This window comes from Lissotriton vulgaris, chromosome 2_1 (genome assembly GCF_964263255.1).
Source record: "Lissotriton vulgaris chromosome 2_1, aLisVul1.2, whole genome shotgun sequence".
NCBI classification, from domain to species: Eukaryota; Metazoa; Chordata; class Amphibia; order Caudata; family Salamandridae; genus Lissotriton; species Lissotriton vulgaris.
This window is the reverse complement of record NC_141687.1, coordinates 1,692,354,462-1,692,370,367: the sequence shown is the minus strand read 5'-3', so window position 1 is coordinate 1,692,370,367 and position 15,906 is coordinate 1,692,354,462. Positions and strand designations below refer to the sequence as shown.

The following is a 15,906-nucleotide window of genomic DNA, read 5'->3' as shown; positions in this document are numbered from 1 at the left end:
GCTCACTATCCTAAACTCCACCAAATCCTGAACCTTAAAAACTCTTCATGACCTCCAACCCCTACCCACAAGTACACCTTTATAACCCTCACCAGCTGTAAGCTCCACTCATCCATGAACCCTAAATCCCATCAACACCCTTTCACTCCACCAATCCCCAGAGCCCACAAACAGCTCATGCCATTAAACTCCACTCATCTGTGAAACCTACAAAACTCTCATCACCCCTAAACTCACTCATTCCTGATGACTAATAAACCCTCACTGCCTCCTAAACTGCACCCATTCCTTAACTCAAAAAAACCATTTCTCTGCCTGAACTTCCCCCTTTCTTGACCCCTAAAACTACTGATCATCACTAAACATTACCCATCCATGAACCCAAAAACCCCTGACTAGCACTAAATTCCACCCAAAATTAATGTAATTTTGGATTTTGGATTTTTCCTTAAAATGATCTTTCTTTTAAAATGTTTACTTTCGCTTTTGATTTATTTATATTTTTTAATTGCCTTTCCTTCAATAGATTTTCCATTATTTGGCTTCTCCCAATGTGGTTTCTCGGTGTTTGTTTTCCCATTAATTCACACACATCAGGAAGTAATGCCTCAGTGCATCTACTGCATTGATCTGATTAGGAATCTTAGGAGACTGAGGGTGCAGTAGCTGCTGTTTTCTGTGACATGTCCCTTCTACCAATGTGTGATTCAGAAGGAAATTGTACAAGGGGGTAATCAATCATTCATTGATCTACACAGAACTCATTTATGGATCAGAGATATACTATTCCAGGGTGGTCACTAGTGGTCAGCAGAGAGCCATGATCCGCCGCGAGCACTGCAGGACATACCTATGAGGAGGAGGAGGTGGAGGGGAAGTTCCTGTCCCGGTTTAGAGGTGGTTTGAGGCGTTTTTGGAGCGTTTTGAAGCCGGGGTAAGCCTGCGAACTCTGTGAACCCTCTGCTCTCCAGAGCTGCTTCGTGCTTTGTGCTCGCTCTGAGCCCCCCCCCCCGCCCGATGCTCTGTGCGAGTGTTTCTCACTCAAAACACGGCAAAACGCAGGAGCAGCTGGGGGAACGAGCTCGGAGCAGGGAGCTGTGCCGTGCTGCCAGAGTCAAGAGAAGTCAGTAAAGTGAGCCGTCGGAGCAGAGCAGACCTGACCTGCTGGTGAAGAACAAGACAGAGCTGACAGGCAGACAGCGCCAGAGATTCAGAGGGCACTGCTGAGTAACGCAGAGATCGTGGAGCGTGGAACAACGCCAAGGAACCTAATACGCAGCAGGAGCTACGAGCTAGGTGCGGCCGTAGTCGTGGGAGCCCCCCCGGACGCAGTGGGGGTCGCAAGCTGTGCCTCAGCCGCGAGCGGAGCCGCGAGAGTTGCAGAGCTTACCGGACGCGGCTGGAATTGTGGGCTGTGTATCGGGGGTGTATCAGGGGCCTCCCCGGATGCGGAGGGCGCTGCAGGCTATGCAGGCTATGCCCCAGGTGTGACCAGAAGCAGTGAAAGCAGCGAGAGCTCCCAGACGCGGCAGGCGCCGTGAGCGGTAACTGTGTTTTTGCAATTTTCACCCCGAGTGTGCTGGGTATACTCACACGTGAGTCCCAGGCTCTCCACACCACTGGAGTCAAGCTATCCAGGCTGATGAAGGCTGATAGCCAGAAACCGGTCCTTGGATGCTTGATTCCGGTCTGGGAAAGACATGGCTTTGTAGTTCGGACTGGACTGTTCCCATGAGGCACAGGGTCAGAGCTGATTTGCATATAGCCAGTGTCTAACCCAGGGTGGTGTGGAGTGCAAAAAACCGATGGATTTAGGCCCAGATCCTTGTACTGGGGTGAATGTATGACATTGTTCTACATTCTGTCCATCAACTGTGTTTTTTGCAATTTTCACCCGTGAGCGGTAACTCGGGCACAGCCAGAAGCAGCGAGAGCCCCACCCGGATGTGATAAGAGCTGCAAGCGGTTCCCCGAGAGAATCTGAGAATCCCTGGGACGCGGCAATAGCTGCGAGTGGCGCCATTGGACCGGCCGTAGCTGTGGGGGACACCTGGATGCGGTAAGAGCCGCGAGCTGTGTCTTGGGGCCCGGGTGTGGCAGAAGCTGGAAGAGTCCTTAGAACAACAGTGGTCCCATGCATATGAAATATAAGAAAAAATAAATATAGACACAGTGGAAGCTATATGCAATAATGACTAGTCCAGCCGGACAGAGGTCCAATTTTTACTATAAAAAGAGTTCACACAAAGATACCTTCAACAATTCTTCGAAGTAGGGCACAAGCCTGTACCCAAATGTATACAGATTGGCATGGTGAAGGATTTAGTCAAGAAAAAGAACAGGGTTTTTAGGCAGAAGCTGCAGATTTCTGTAAGTTACACAATAACAGAAATTCAATTCCACACCATTACGAGCATAACACATGAGGTACACATTCACAGTATATGGTGTTTATTGACTAGTGGCATGGAGAGCACGAGACCCACTTCACGGCATACCCATCTCACGAGGAACAACAAATACAAAAAGAACAAATTGATGGGCAGAATGTTGAACAATGTCAAACATTGGGCCAGACGGCTTAACCTTCAGTGAGGACCTCAGCACAACCTCTTTTGCATGTTCACAGCAAACCAACCACATTTATTCCTGAGAGAATTCTCTGATCTGAAAGAAGCCAAATGCATGAATTGGAGGTAAGTAATGAGATGGGAGATGCTGCAGGACAAGGGTGTTTCAGCACCGCAACATTTTTTGAAGATCAGGACATTAAACTCCTTTGGGACCATGTGGAGAGATTGTCTGTTTGGGAACCAGACTTCTAGCACTTCCTTTGGAGGAAAAATGGCCTTAGCAGTCTGAAATGAGTTATTCCGGGGAAGCAGTGAAGCTCTTCTCCAGGGAAGTAATTCAGAACAATTGAAAACTCAGAGTAACCGGCTTGGCAAATGTTATATTGACCTCAGCTGAATATTCGGAACCAGGACTTAAAAGCCCAGTATGAAAGAGAAACTCCAGGATTCGCAATAGGAGATATTAGAGGGTGGAGATTAGGGTTCATACATACCAAGTCTACACAAACATTGTACTGGCTCTGAGAACTAGCATGCAATAAAATCCTGGAGTGGCCAATGAAGTCTGGAGGTTGAGGTGAAGTTGTCATTTGACAAAAGATGGGAAATCGCTGTATGTTCTCTGTATGCGCGACCACATTTGGAATGTAGCACCTGCAGTTCTCTCAGTTATGCCTAATGCCAGCCCCAGAGGGTGCCTCCTGATCTGTCTAGATGGTTTGAAGGTGTGAGCGAAGTGCACAAAAGATGGTGGGCATTTCTTAAAGCAGTTTGGCCGTAGGCTGAAAAGTGAGAATGCAAGGGGTTCATTGTTCACTCCATCTGACCCTCATCCACACACCTTTTGAGGAGAGAACCCTTATGTCATGTAATACATCAAGCGTTTAAATGTTATTACCTTCTTTCACTGACAAGCAAAGAGTAAGGGGAGACTGAAAGAGGGGTGAGGGTGGCGTATTTGCGTTTCACTTCTGTTTCTGATTACATATTGTAAAGCTGATCGCTAGCCTGACCTGTTACATGGGCTTACAATTAAGCATGGGCGAATTTTGCGAATTTGCGATCCGCGAATTTGCGGATTTGCGAATTCTCGATCCGCAAAATTTGCGAATTCGTGCGAATTTGCAGATTTTTTCATTTTTGCGTGGTCGCGGGTGTTCGCGGGGCGCTTTGCGTGTTCTCTGGGTTTTTTTTTGCCTGGTTAATCACTGCCACCCTCTTGTTTTTTATGCCCTTCTGCCCTCTGTACCACTCGTTTCTGTGCCCTTCTGCCCTCTGCCCCACTCATTTTTTGTACCCTTCTGCACTCTGTCCCACTTTTGTGCCCTTCTGCCCTCAGCCCCACTTAGAATGGCGCCGGCAAGCTGCCAGCGCCATTCTAAAATAGCTACAAAGAGCTTCAACAGGAAGCACTAATAGATAAAGTAAAGCAGGTGCTCAAGTTGAAGGTCAAATTAAGTTACACAATCATTAATCACCTAAAGTTTGGGGTGATTAATGATAGTGTAACTAAATTTGAGCTTCAACTCGAGCACCTGCTTTACTTTATCTATTAGAGCTTCCTGTTGAAGCCGACTTTTGTAACTATTTTAGAATGGCTCTGGCAGCTTGCCGGCGCCATTCTAAAAGAGTTACAAAAGTCAGCTTGAACTTTTGACCCAATCCGTTCCGCTCGCGGTTTTTGCGGGAAATTCGTGAATCTCGCGGATTTCAAATTTATCGAAAATCCGCAAAATCTGCGAGCGGAACGGATTTTCCGCCCATGCTTACTTACAATGGGTAGATAATGTTTGGTGTTTGCAGAAGTGGTAATAAAAATATAAATTACACCTGAAGGGTTATAAGCTCTGGATATGTCACCAGTACTGGAAAAGGTCAAAAAACGACCAGTCAGTCAGTTCCAGAAAGGTAAAGAGGTAAACATGGTTTAAGAGTTTTTACATCATTGACAGTTGTGGAGCTAGTGTGAGTTTCTGGGCGATTGCAACTTCTTGAGCGGTTGTGAGTTCTGGTGAGGTCTCAGATTTTCAAAAGTTCCACAAAGGTTGAGAGTTCTAGAGGGGCTTTCTATCCTAAAGCCTCTCGAATTCCTAATTGATTCCCACTTCCTGAAAGGTTTTAGGCTTCCGATTGGCTGAGTGTTATGGAGATTTTTGTGACATTTGAAGCTGTTGGGCGTTTCCACAGAATGTGTGAGTTCTGAAAACGTCACAGGTATCAGTGAAAGAGGGTGTGAGGTTCGTGGTTTTGGAACGCACACGTGACGTTGGTGGTACCAAAGAGGTTACACGTTCCGTCCAGTCTTTGAATTTTCAGGGAGTTTGAAATATCAGAGACAGTGCTATTCAGGGTGGTCGGGAGTTTCAGAGAGGGGCTCTGAATTTTAGAGAGGCTGAATGTACGAGAGATGGTGTGGGGTCCGTAGACTTTGAAAGCACCAGATAGATTATTGGTACTCAAGAGGTTACAAGTTCCGTCGAGAGTTTGACAACACCAGAGACAGCGCTAGAAGGTTGTTGTGAGTTGCGGAGAAGTTGTGAGTTCCACGGCGGTGGATGTACTTGAGAGTACATGAATTCCACATACTGTTTTCATGAGTTCTGCCCTCTTCTCTCACTCGAGGAATGTAATGTAGGGTGTGAGAGCAGCGGGTTTTTCTGTGGTACCTTCAGGCCATGTAGGAAGGGTTGGACTGCACATAGTTTGGATTACAATGTTCAAAAGGGTTTCTAAGAGTTTACTTTTGACATGTACCTGTCTGAATTTCACGAATGACGCCATTAAACGCACTAGTTTCCGGGGCGATGTTTCTTTTCTGCCACAAACTGTGCCACCAAATGACGGATATGAATAACTAAACATTTCACTCTAGTATTGCCGTAGTATCATGTTCGTTGCACCTTTACTAACTAGCGTACTTTTTTTTTAGTTCAAAGTATTTTGTTTGAAAAATATACAATAAAATACAGTACAGTAACACGGTAGTAGCCAAACGTGCAGCCAGATCCTAAACCTGCAGGTTGTTTTTTTCCTAGCTCTGTGGTGTGGGTGTTCAGCCGGATAGAAGATCCCTGACAGATCCGTGTTCCTGCAGTACTCCGCATGCTAGAGTAACACTGGCAAATGCGGGCCTTCCAGTTACTCAAAACGGGCCACATCTATGGAAATATATATTTGAGATTAACAAATAGCGATATTTAAGAAATTGCTATTTGATAATCGCAAAATGGGATGTAAAAAACAGACAGGAAATAGCGATTCCCTTATTGCTATTTCTTAAAAATCGCACATGCAATTAGAGAACCGCCATTTGTAATTGCGACTTCCTTTGTTTCTATGGCCCATAGGTGAGAATGGTCTTGAATTAAATAAATTGTGGTTGCCAATTAGCTAATCGCAATTTAGGTGATGCAAGATCTTATTGGTAATCACAAATTAGGTCATGCAAAGGCAAGGATGCGCGGGGGCCTAAGGCCCCCCTATAGCTACCCTCTCAAAAAAGGTGCACATGTAAGCAAACACATGCCCTAGGGGCATGTGTGCACTACATGGCACTTTGAAAAAAGTAATTTTGTGCTTTTTTTAAAGGTTGCATATGGTTACTTTCAACTTGAAGTTGATGGTATTAGCACTTACTGCACAGTTTGCATTTCGAAATGGCTTCTTACATGTGCATTAGGGATTTGCTATTTGCGATTCCCAATTTGCATTTCCAATTTAGGTAATTTTTAAAAATTGCGATTACCTGAATTCTGAATGCCAAAGCATTTCATACATAAGTAAAGCCCATTTTGCATCCGCAAACGGCAGAATTTTGCGATTCACAGCAATTGCAAACACAAAATAGTTTCATACATCTAGCCCAATGTCTCCCATTTAGCGAGTTTGCAGAATCTACCAGCAACGACCTTCATCTATAATCTACACACCTGAGTGTCTTACTGCAATGAAACAGTATGTATAAACTGAATGAGTTTATACTTTCTCTCATTGCTGTTTAAAGAAACCATTTTAAAATACCTATGAAACATGCACATTTTGTTATAATTATATTCTTTTCATACATATTATTACACTGTCTGGATCACTCCCTTTGCCCAAGGCCACAGTGGTTAACGGTTAATAACTTGGAAGGATGTCTGATAAGACTTACTACGTTTAACAGTTGTTTACCTTTTGTTGCATCTGGTGCTTAAAAAGTTAAATCATCCATTTGTGCAAAGTTTTATAACCTTAGGATTGTCCTCATCAAATACACCTGCCACTGGGAAAGAGAAACATAAATTGATAGCAATATAGGAAAAACATCCGTGCAGTCGAAAAAAGTATAAGATTTATTTATCGAGAAAGTAATGTTCATAAGTATAAGGTTTTTCTATTTTAGTCAACAATATTGCATTTTTAAATATCTAAAACTTAAATACACAGGGTACTTTGCAATATGTAGGTTTAGCACTTTATCCCCATTCCCCTCATTCCCTTATGCACTTTAATATATTCCACTTGACGCAGGCTTGGAACCAGTCAAATCTGTATATATTTGCACTTATGAATCAGCATAGGATCCTCCAGTCACTTTAAATACATCATGTGTGAAATTTACGTTTTTTTTTTTAATGGATTTATCCTGGAATTGAGTATATGAAATTCTTACAAATAATATTTGTGGGACTATATTGCACAATTATTGCATAGTGTCGTATTTCGCTGTATGCTGACTTGAAGAATGATTTTTTATTTGATATACACACTATTTGCTAAATGTGAAAATTCCGTATGTAGCACTACACTCCTACAGACAGGAGCAGTATGTCTTTCATTTCTATGACACTCTGACATCATGTGACTGGGCGGGCTGATTGGGTGTGCACTGCATTATAAAATTAAAAAATTCTGACTGGCTCACTTGCATGTGAACAAGGGCTTTTCAAACCCGAAACGCGTAGTGCCCTCTTGCCTACCGACAATTTTGCAATAAAGAACCTGTGAAGCGCATTTGGTGGTCCGTCTCCTCTGCTACCTCGCCGATCTGACTCCCGTCTGACTCGGAAGTGGTGTTTGGAGTTTCCGCATATTTAATTACGGAAGCCGGCTTGCTTTCGTTCCGGACCCCCTTTCCTTGTTGTGGCGCCACCATCAAGCCATCGTTTTCAAAAGTTTTCCTGGAAGGAATTAATCATGGCGGCCCCCTCACGCGACCTGTAAGAAGATATCCTCAACCGGCTGTGCAACCCCGGCATTCATCGGCGGATTCGGAAGGCTCTGCCGGAAGAGTGACAGCGGTGTACGCGGTGAGTCTAAGTCTGTGGAAGAGCAGAGGTGGAAAGGTTTCCCTGTTCTGGGGAATAGCGCATAACAAAAACGCCATTTGAACCAACTAGACATTAAAGTGGTGTAATTTGCAATATTTAAAAGTCGGGTTAAGCCGAGGTTATGTCTGCGGAGGAGTTCCGTGCGAGGGAGGAGGAGGCGGAGTTACTATTCAGTCAAGTCATGACGCCAAGTAACAGTACTAGTGCACCAGCAGCAAGTGCAGAGTCACAAGAAAAATCTAACGTGAAGACATTATACAAGGCATTGGAAAAACAAAAACGGCTTGAGATAACTAAATGGTGGGAACACTATTCCCTTTCTAAGTATGCAGAAGTCAAGAGGGTGCCACGAGGGCTAAGAATTATGTTAGCACCGAGCTTCAAAATCCTAACCCATTAATGCTAAAAGAATGGGGTCAAAATAACCTCGCGGCTTCAATGAATTTAGTTCACATTCTCATCAAATATGCCGCCATAGACAGAGATGCTATTTTGAAAATCATTGCTGAGCTGGAAGAACAAATAAATGCATTGGGTGAAGTGGAAGGGGCCAAACAGTTGAAAGAAGGAATGGATGACCGCTTAAAAAAGCATGCCGAGAAAATAAAGGCGAGGAAAATCAGCAAATTCGCCCGAGATGCTTCAGACTATGCGAATGGACAAATACTTACTTTCGCAAGAAAATACAACGCAACAAAAAGACAACAATTCAGAGGCGCATTAAACTCCACACCCAATGCACAACCCACAACAGTTGAAAATGAAGCCTGTGACGAAGCCTCAGCTGGCGTTAGTACCGACACAATGTCTAGCTACAGTGGGTCAAGTGGTTCAAGCACGGATTTAAATGTCACTAATCAAACTTTGCCAGTTTTGAATATTGATGAGGAGCTGGGTTTTTTAGTGGCAGAAAGACTACGCACACTTCGACCACGCCAAAGGGCGGCAATAGATCCCGCCGCAACCAAAAACGCCAGGAAAGGCGGAGAAGACGCAAACAAAGGGGCCAAGAAACAACAAAAAAACAATCAACAGTGGTAGAAAAACAAACAATAATGGATAGATCTACTATCAACCTATCTGATGTGGTCCTCACGAAAGCGGAGCAACAACTTCTTGCTTTAGGCTTAAACTACTGCCCTGACCAAAACTTTAACTATGCTTCTACCAGAGGGGATGTTTATTGTTACATCCGCAAATTAAAGCTATGCAAATTCTTCGCCTTGCAACGTCTCAAAGCTACTGCTGGCACCAACAATTCTGCTAGTCTGGATATCACTGACACGGAACAGCTTTTGTCAGTTTCAGATGCGTCAGCGCTTCTTGCTATCCATGATTTAGCGGATGGAGATAGCAGTGGGACAATTGATGAAAGTGGAGTGGTGAGCACACAAAACGGACTCGAAAGAATCAACATATCCAAATTAGGAGCGGGCATTACTCCATTTAAGAGAAAATCTGAATTTGTACCAATTATGACTCGTGATGCAGTTGATGTTTTCCAGGACTGTGTCATTACAGAAATGAAAAAACTGCATAAAACCAGCAACATCCACAAAAAAAGAAAAAAATATGATGTGAAACAGGCGCAATATCATGCACTGATGAAGAAACTAAAGAACAATCCAGACATCGTAGTCAAAACGGCGGATAAGGGTGGAAACATCGTTATTTGGCCAAAAGCAGCTTACATTCTGGAAGCCCAAAGACAGCTATCGGATCCAGTTTGTTACAAAAAATCAACACACAAGGAATATACTAAGGCTAATGAAAGCTTAAGCAAACACCTACAGAAACATCGCAGAGTGGGCCTAATCTCGGAGGAGGAGTACAAATTTATGCTTAATGAACATCCTACTTTGCTAATTCTTTATTTAATTCCTAAAGTACACAAAGGACAATCACCAGTGCCAGGCAGGCCGATCATCTCTGCGATAAACAGCTGTGGAGAAAGAGTAGGCCAATATGTGGATTTTTTCTTGCAAAAATGGGTAAGCATCCTGCCTAGCTTTGTACGTGACACTGGAGATTTTCTGGCTAAAATAGAGGATCTAGAATGGCAAAATGACATGCTGCTTATCACTTTGGATGTTGAACAGCTATACACTAGCATTACACACACTGATGGAATGAATGCAGTCTCTCATTTTCTGGGCCGTCGGCCAATTGACTTTTATGAGCACAACAAAGTGATTCTGGGCCTGATTGAATGGTGTCTATATAATAACTACTTTTTATTTGGCAAAGAAATTTCGAGGCAACTGAGGGGCGTGGCGATGGGGGCCTGCTTCTCCCCCAGCTATGCGTGCTTGCACGTTGGCTGGTGGGAGGAGCGGGTCCTCAACGTTACGCATCGAGTGTGGGTGCGAGAGAAAATTGTTCGATACCTTCGCTATATCGATGATATTTTTATAGTTTGGCAAGGTGATGAAACAGAAGCCTGTGCTTTTATTGATGCAATCAATGACAATCCATTTAACCTTAGATTCACTTCTTAAATAAGTACTAAACAAGCGGAATTTTTGGATGTCACTGTTTATATTGATGATCATAGCAGGGTGCAGACAACTCTCCATCGTAAAAGCACTGCGGGCAATACTACCCTCCATGCCTCTAGTTTACACCCCAGGCACACGATCCAAAGTATTCCCTATGGAGAAATCCTCAGGTTGAAAAGAATATGTAGTGCTGCTACTGACTTTGAGATATGTGTTAATGACCTGCGCAGCCGCATGAAAGCCCGAGGGTACACAGAAAAAATGTTTAACCAAGCGTTAGTGAAATCCCAGGGCAGAACACGGGCCAGTCTGCTAAGTCAAGCTTCTGAGAATACCGAATTGCCCGATGAGACATTAGATATCACCAAACAGGAATGTCCCAGATTTATCACTAATTACAGTAGCCAACAAAACAGGATAAGGCAAATAATCAACCACCATTGGCCCACTATACTAACTGATAATGTACTGGGTAGTATGCTTCCTGATAAACCCCTGGTCACCTTTCGTCGGGCACTGAGTATGAGTGCTGTGCTCGATCAGAGTAGTCCTGAGCTCAAACTTAAACCAAACTGGCTAATCAAGGAGGGATTCCGGAAATGCTCTACCTGTAGAGCATGTAATTTCTGAATTAATAAGACACACTATAAAACCCCCTTCAGTGATACTGAGATTTCAATTAAAGGCCAGCATACATGCAAAACGGAATATGCTGTATACGTACTGACATGTACCTGTGGCCTCAATTATGTAGGCAGTACTAAACAGCCAGTACATGTCAGAATTTTACAGCATATTCGGGCCATTTTACACTCAGATCCTGCATATCCGGTGGCACGCCACTTTTTGAGCTCACACAACAAAGATATCAATTGCTTATCATACTATGTACTGGCCTCAGTCCCCAAACCAAGGCGAGGTGGTAATCGTGAGCTCAAACTCCGGCAACTAGAGTCACGAATGATCCTCGAATATGACAGCAAATGGCCGAATGGGCTTCAATCAATCAATCAGTGACACTTATAAAGCGCGCTACATACCCGTGGGGTCTCAAGGCGCTGGGGGGGGGGGGAGGGAGCCGCTACTGCTCGAACAGCCAGGTCTTCAGCTTCTTCCTGAAGGAGAGGTGGTCTTGGGTCAGGCGCAGGTCGGTCGGGAGGGAGTTCCAGGTCTTGGCGGCCAGGTGGGAGAAGGACCTTCCTCCTGTAGTCGCTCTTCGGATGCGGGGGACGGCGGCGAGGGCGTGGTTGGCTGATCGGAGGTGGCGTTTGGGAGCGTAGAAGTTGACTCGGCTGTTGAGGTAGCTCGGGCCTTGGTCGTGTAGGGCTTTGTGTGCGTGGGTGAGGAGGCGGAAGGTGATTCTTTTGTTGACGGGGAGCCAGTGAAGGTCTCGCAGATGTCCGGAGATGTGGCTGGTTCGTGGGATGTCGAGGATGAGTCTGGCTGAGGCGTTCTGGATCCGCTGGAGTCTCTTCTGGAGCTTGGCGGTGGTCCCGGCGTAGAGGGCGTTGCCGTAGTCCAGTCGGCTGGTGACGAGGGCCTGGGTGACGGTCTTCCTGGTCTCGGTGGGGATCCACCAGAAGATCTTCCGTAGCATGCGTAGGATGTTGAAGCATGCCGAGGAGACGTTGTTGACTTGCCTGGTCATGGAGAGGGAGGAGTCCAGGATGAAGCCCAGGTTGCGTGCATGGTCTGTCGGTTTGGGTGCGGTGCCCAGGGCGGGAGGCCACCAGGAGTCGTCCCAGGCGGAGGGAGAGGAGCCCAGGATGAGGACCTCCGTCTTGTCCGAGTTCAGTTTCAGGCGGCTGGTCGTCATCCACTCGGCTACCTCTTTCATCCCTTCGTGCAGGTTGGCTCTGGCGGCGGCGGGGTCGTTGGTCAGGGAGAGGATCAGCTGGGTGTCGTCGGCGTAGGAGATTATGCTGAGGTTGTGTTTGCGTACGATGGCCGCGAGGGGGCTCATGTAGACGTTGAAGAGGGTGGGGCTCAGAGATGATCCTTGGGGGACGCCGCAGATGACTTCGGTGGCCTCTGACTTGTACGGTGGTAGGCGGACTCTCTGTGTTCTCCCGTCGAGGAAGGAGGTGATCCACTCCAGCGCCTTGTCCTGGATTCCGACGTTGCTGAGGCGCCGTACTAGGGTGCGGTGGCAGACCGTGTCGAATGCCGCGGAGAGGTCTAGGAGGATGAGGGCCGCTGTTTCTCCATTGTCCATCAGGGCTCGGATGTCGTCGGTGGCGGCGATGAGGGCGGTCTCGGTGCTGTGGTTGGCTCGGAAGCCGGACTGTGAGGGGTCGAGGGATCCGTTCGTCTCGAGGAAAGCGGCCATCTGCTTGTTGACGGTCTTCTCGATGACTTTGGCTGGAAACGGGAGGAGCGAGATGGGGCGGTAATTCTTGAGGTCGGTGGGGTCCGCTGTTGGTTTCTTGAGTAGGGCGCTGAGTTCGGCGTGTTTCCAGCTCTCGGGGAAGATGGTGGTGTCGAGGGATGTGTTGATGATGTCTCGCAGGTGGGGTGCGATGACAGCGTCGGCTTTGTTGAAGACGTGGTGAGGGCAGGGGTCGGTCGGTGATCCGGAGTGGATGGAGTTCATCGTGCGGATGGTGTCTTCGGTGCTGATCGGGGTCCAGGCGTGGAGGGTGGTGGTGGGGGGTGGTTGTTCGGTCATGGTGTGCGTTGGTTGGTTGTTGAAGCTGTTGTGTATGTCCGCGATCTTGTTGTGGAAGTATGAAGCCAGGGAGTTGCAGAGGTCTTGCGATGGGGTGATGTCGTTGTTTCCTGCGCTGGGGTTGGAAAGCTCTTTGACGATGTTGAAGAGTTCCTTGCAGTTGTGTGCGTTGTTGTCCAACCGGTCCTTGAATGCTGTTTTCTTGGCGGCGCGGATCAGCTGGTGGTGTTTCCGGGTGGCAAGTTTGAAGGAGGTCCTGTTGTCCGGTGTCGGTTCCCTTCTCCAGACTTTCTCGAGGGCTCGGCAGTTCTTCTTGGAGCTCTTGAGTTCGTCGGTGAACCATGGGGCTTTCTTGCTGCCGGGTCTGCTGGGCGGGGTCCTCAGTGGGGCGAGTTCGTCCGCGCAGTTGCTGATCCACTTCGGGAGGTTGTCGGCGGCCTGGCTGGGGTTCGCTGAGCTGGCAGGAGGGTGCTGGCTCAGGGAGGTGGCGAGCTGGTCTGCTGTGATCTTGTTCCAGCTTCTGCGGGCGGTCTGTTGCTGGTGGTGGTGGGTCGTTGTTTTCTTGAAGGTGAAGTGGACGCAGCTGTGGTCCGTCCATTGAAGCTCTGTGGTGTGGCTGAAGTTGATGTCCTTGCTGGATGAGAAGACAGCGTCGAGTGTGTGTCCGGCGAGGTGGGTGGGGGTGGACACCAGTTGCTTGAGTCCCAGGTTGGTGAGGTTGTCGAGCAGGGTGCTGGTGTTGCGGTCGTTGTTGTTCTCCAGATGGAAGTTGAGGTCTCCCAGGAGGATGTAGTCAGCGGAGGGGAGGGCATGTGGGCTGACGAAGTCGGAGATGTCCTCGCTGAATTGTGTGCGTGGTCCAGGGGGTCGGTAGATCAGGGTGCCTCTGAGGGTGGTGTTCGGGTTGGTGTGGATCTGGAAATGCAGGTGTTCGGCGGTGGTCAGGGAGTTGTCGGTGCTGGTCGTGAGACGGATGGTGCTCCTGTGGATGATGGCGATGCCTCCTCCCATCTGGTTGGCGTTTCGGTCCCTCCGGACGATCTTGTAGCCCTCTGGGATGGCGATGGCGATGTCGGGAGCTGAAGAGGCGTTCATCCAGGTCTCCGTGAGGAAGGCAACGTCTGGAGCTGTGGTGTCGAGGAGGTTCCAGAGTTCGATGGCATGTCTGTGGATGGAGCGGGTGTTGAGCAGGATGCACTTGAGGTGGGTACTGCTGGTGTTCGGCTTGGTGGGTGCTGGTGCGAGGCAGGTCCGGATGCAGGTGAACTTGCAGGCGTGGCAGCTGAAGGGTCCGTGGGTACGTCGTGGAGAGGCTTGATGGCATTCTGGGAGTCGGCCGGTGTTGAGAGCGGTGAGGGTGGCGGCGGAGTACGTCAGGCGGGTCGGTCGGGGTCTTCGTGGGCCAGGGGTCCTGGCGCTGGTCGCGATCCGGTCGCGGACGGGCGTAGACGGGCTTACCTTTGGCGCGCCTTCGGCGCACAATCGGCGCGCCCGCTTCGCGTGACCGCTGCGCGTCCGCACGGTCGCCATTTAAGGCGAAGTGCGCGGGTGGGCGGAGCAGCTGGGAGGCGGGAGCGGGGAGGGAACAGAAGAGAAAAAGGGGCGGGGCCAATGTCGGTGGCGGGAAGCGAGAGCGGAGGGCGGCGAGGTAGGCGGCCAATCAGGAAGGAAACTGGACACGGCACAGGGGATACAAAGAAATTAACAGGCACAAATTTAGGGCAAAACAAATAAAAACGGCAAAATACGCGAGCAGACGGCAGAAACAGACAAGCACAAATTTAGGGCAAAACAAATAAAAACAGCAAAATACGCGAGCAGACGGCAGAAACAGACAAGCACAAATTACGGGCAAAACGAGGAAAAACAGCAAAATACGCGAGCAGACGGCAGAAACAGACAAGCACAAATTACGGGCAAAACAAGGAAAAACAGCAAAATACGCGAGCAGACGGCAGAAACAGACAAGCACAAATTTAGGGCAAAACAAGGAAAAACAGCAAAATACGCGAGCAGACGGCAGAAACAGACAAGCACAAATTTAGGGCAAAACAACTGGGAAACCAGAGGGGAGCGACCACGGCGTCAGCGAGGCCGGCGGCGAGGCAGAAGGCAGGCAGAGGGGAACACACGCAGCAGCTGGTGGCCGTGCGGCGCGGGGGTGTCCCACAAGTGGGTCACACTCACCTGCGCTGCACGGTCGCCATTTAAGGCCAAGTGCGCGGGTGGGCGGAGCAGCTGGGAGGCGGGAGCGGGGAGGGAACAGAAGAGAAAAAGGGGCGGGGCCAATGTCGGTGGCGGGAAGCGAGAGCGGAGGGCGGCGAGGTAGGCGGCCAATCAGGAAGGAAACTGGACACGGCACAGGGGATACAAAGAAATTAACAGGCACAAATTTAGGGCAAAACAAATAAAAACGGCAAAATACGCGAGCAGACGGCAGAAACAGACAAGCACAAATTACGGGCAAAACGAGGAAAAACAGCAAAATACGCGAGCAGACGGCAGAAACAGACAAGCACAAATTACGGGCAAAACAAGGAAAAACAGCAAAATACGCGAGCAGACGGCAGAAACAGACAAGCACAAATTTAGGGCAAAACAAGGAAAAACAGCAAAATACGCGAGCAGACGGCAGAAACAGACAAGCACAAATTTAGGGCAAAACAACTGGGAAACCAGAGGGGAGCGACCACGGCGTCAGCGAGGCCGGCGGCGAGGCAGAAGGCAGGCAGAGGGGAACACACGCAGCAGCTGGTGGCCGTGCGGCGCGGGGGTGTCCCACAACATTACAGAGGATCTTCGTCATTTCCTGTGATATGCTTTCTTTCCTAAATACTGAGTCTCTAGAACACTTA

The 15,906-nt window shown here is 48.1% G+C and overlaps 1 protein-coding gene across 1 annotated transcript in view; it reads right to left on the bottom strand.

The window, feature by feature from the left end:
* LOC147733112 (uromodulin-like) overlaps positions 1-15,906 on the bottom strand; it is a 584,922-nt gene that overhangs the window by 234,379 nt on the left and 334,637 nt on the right. The window lies entirely within an intron of this gene.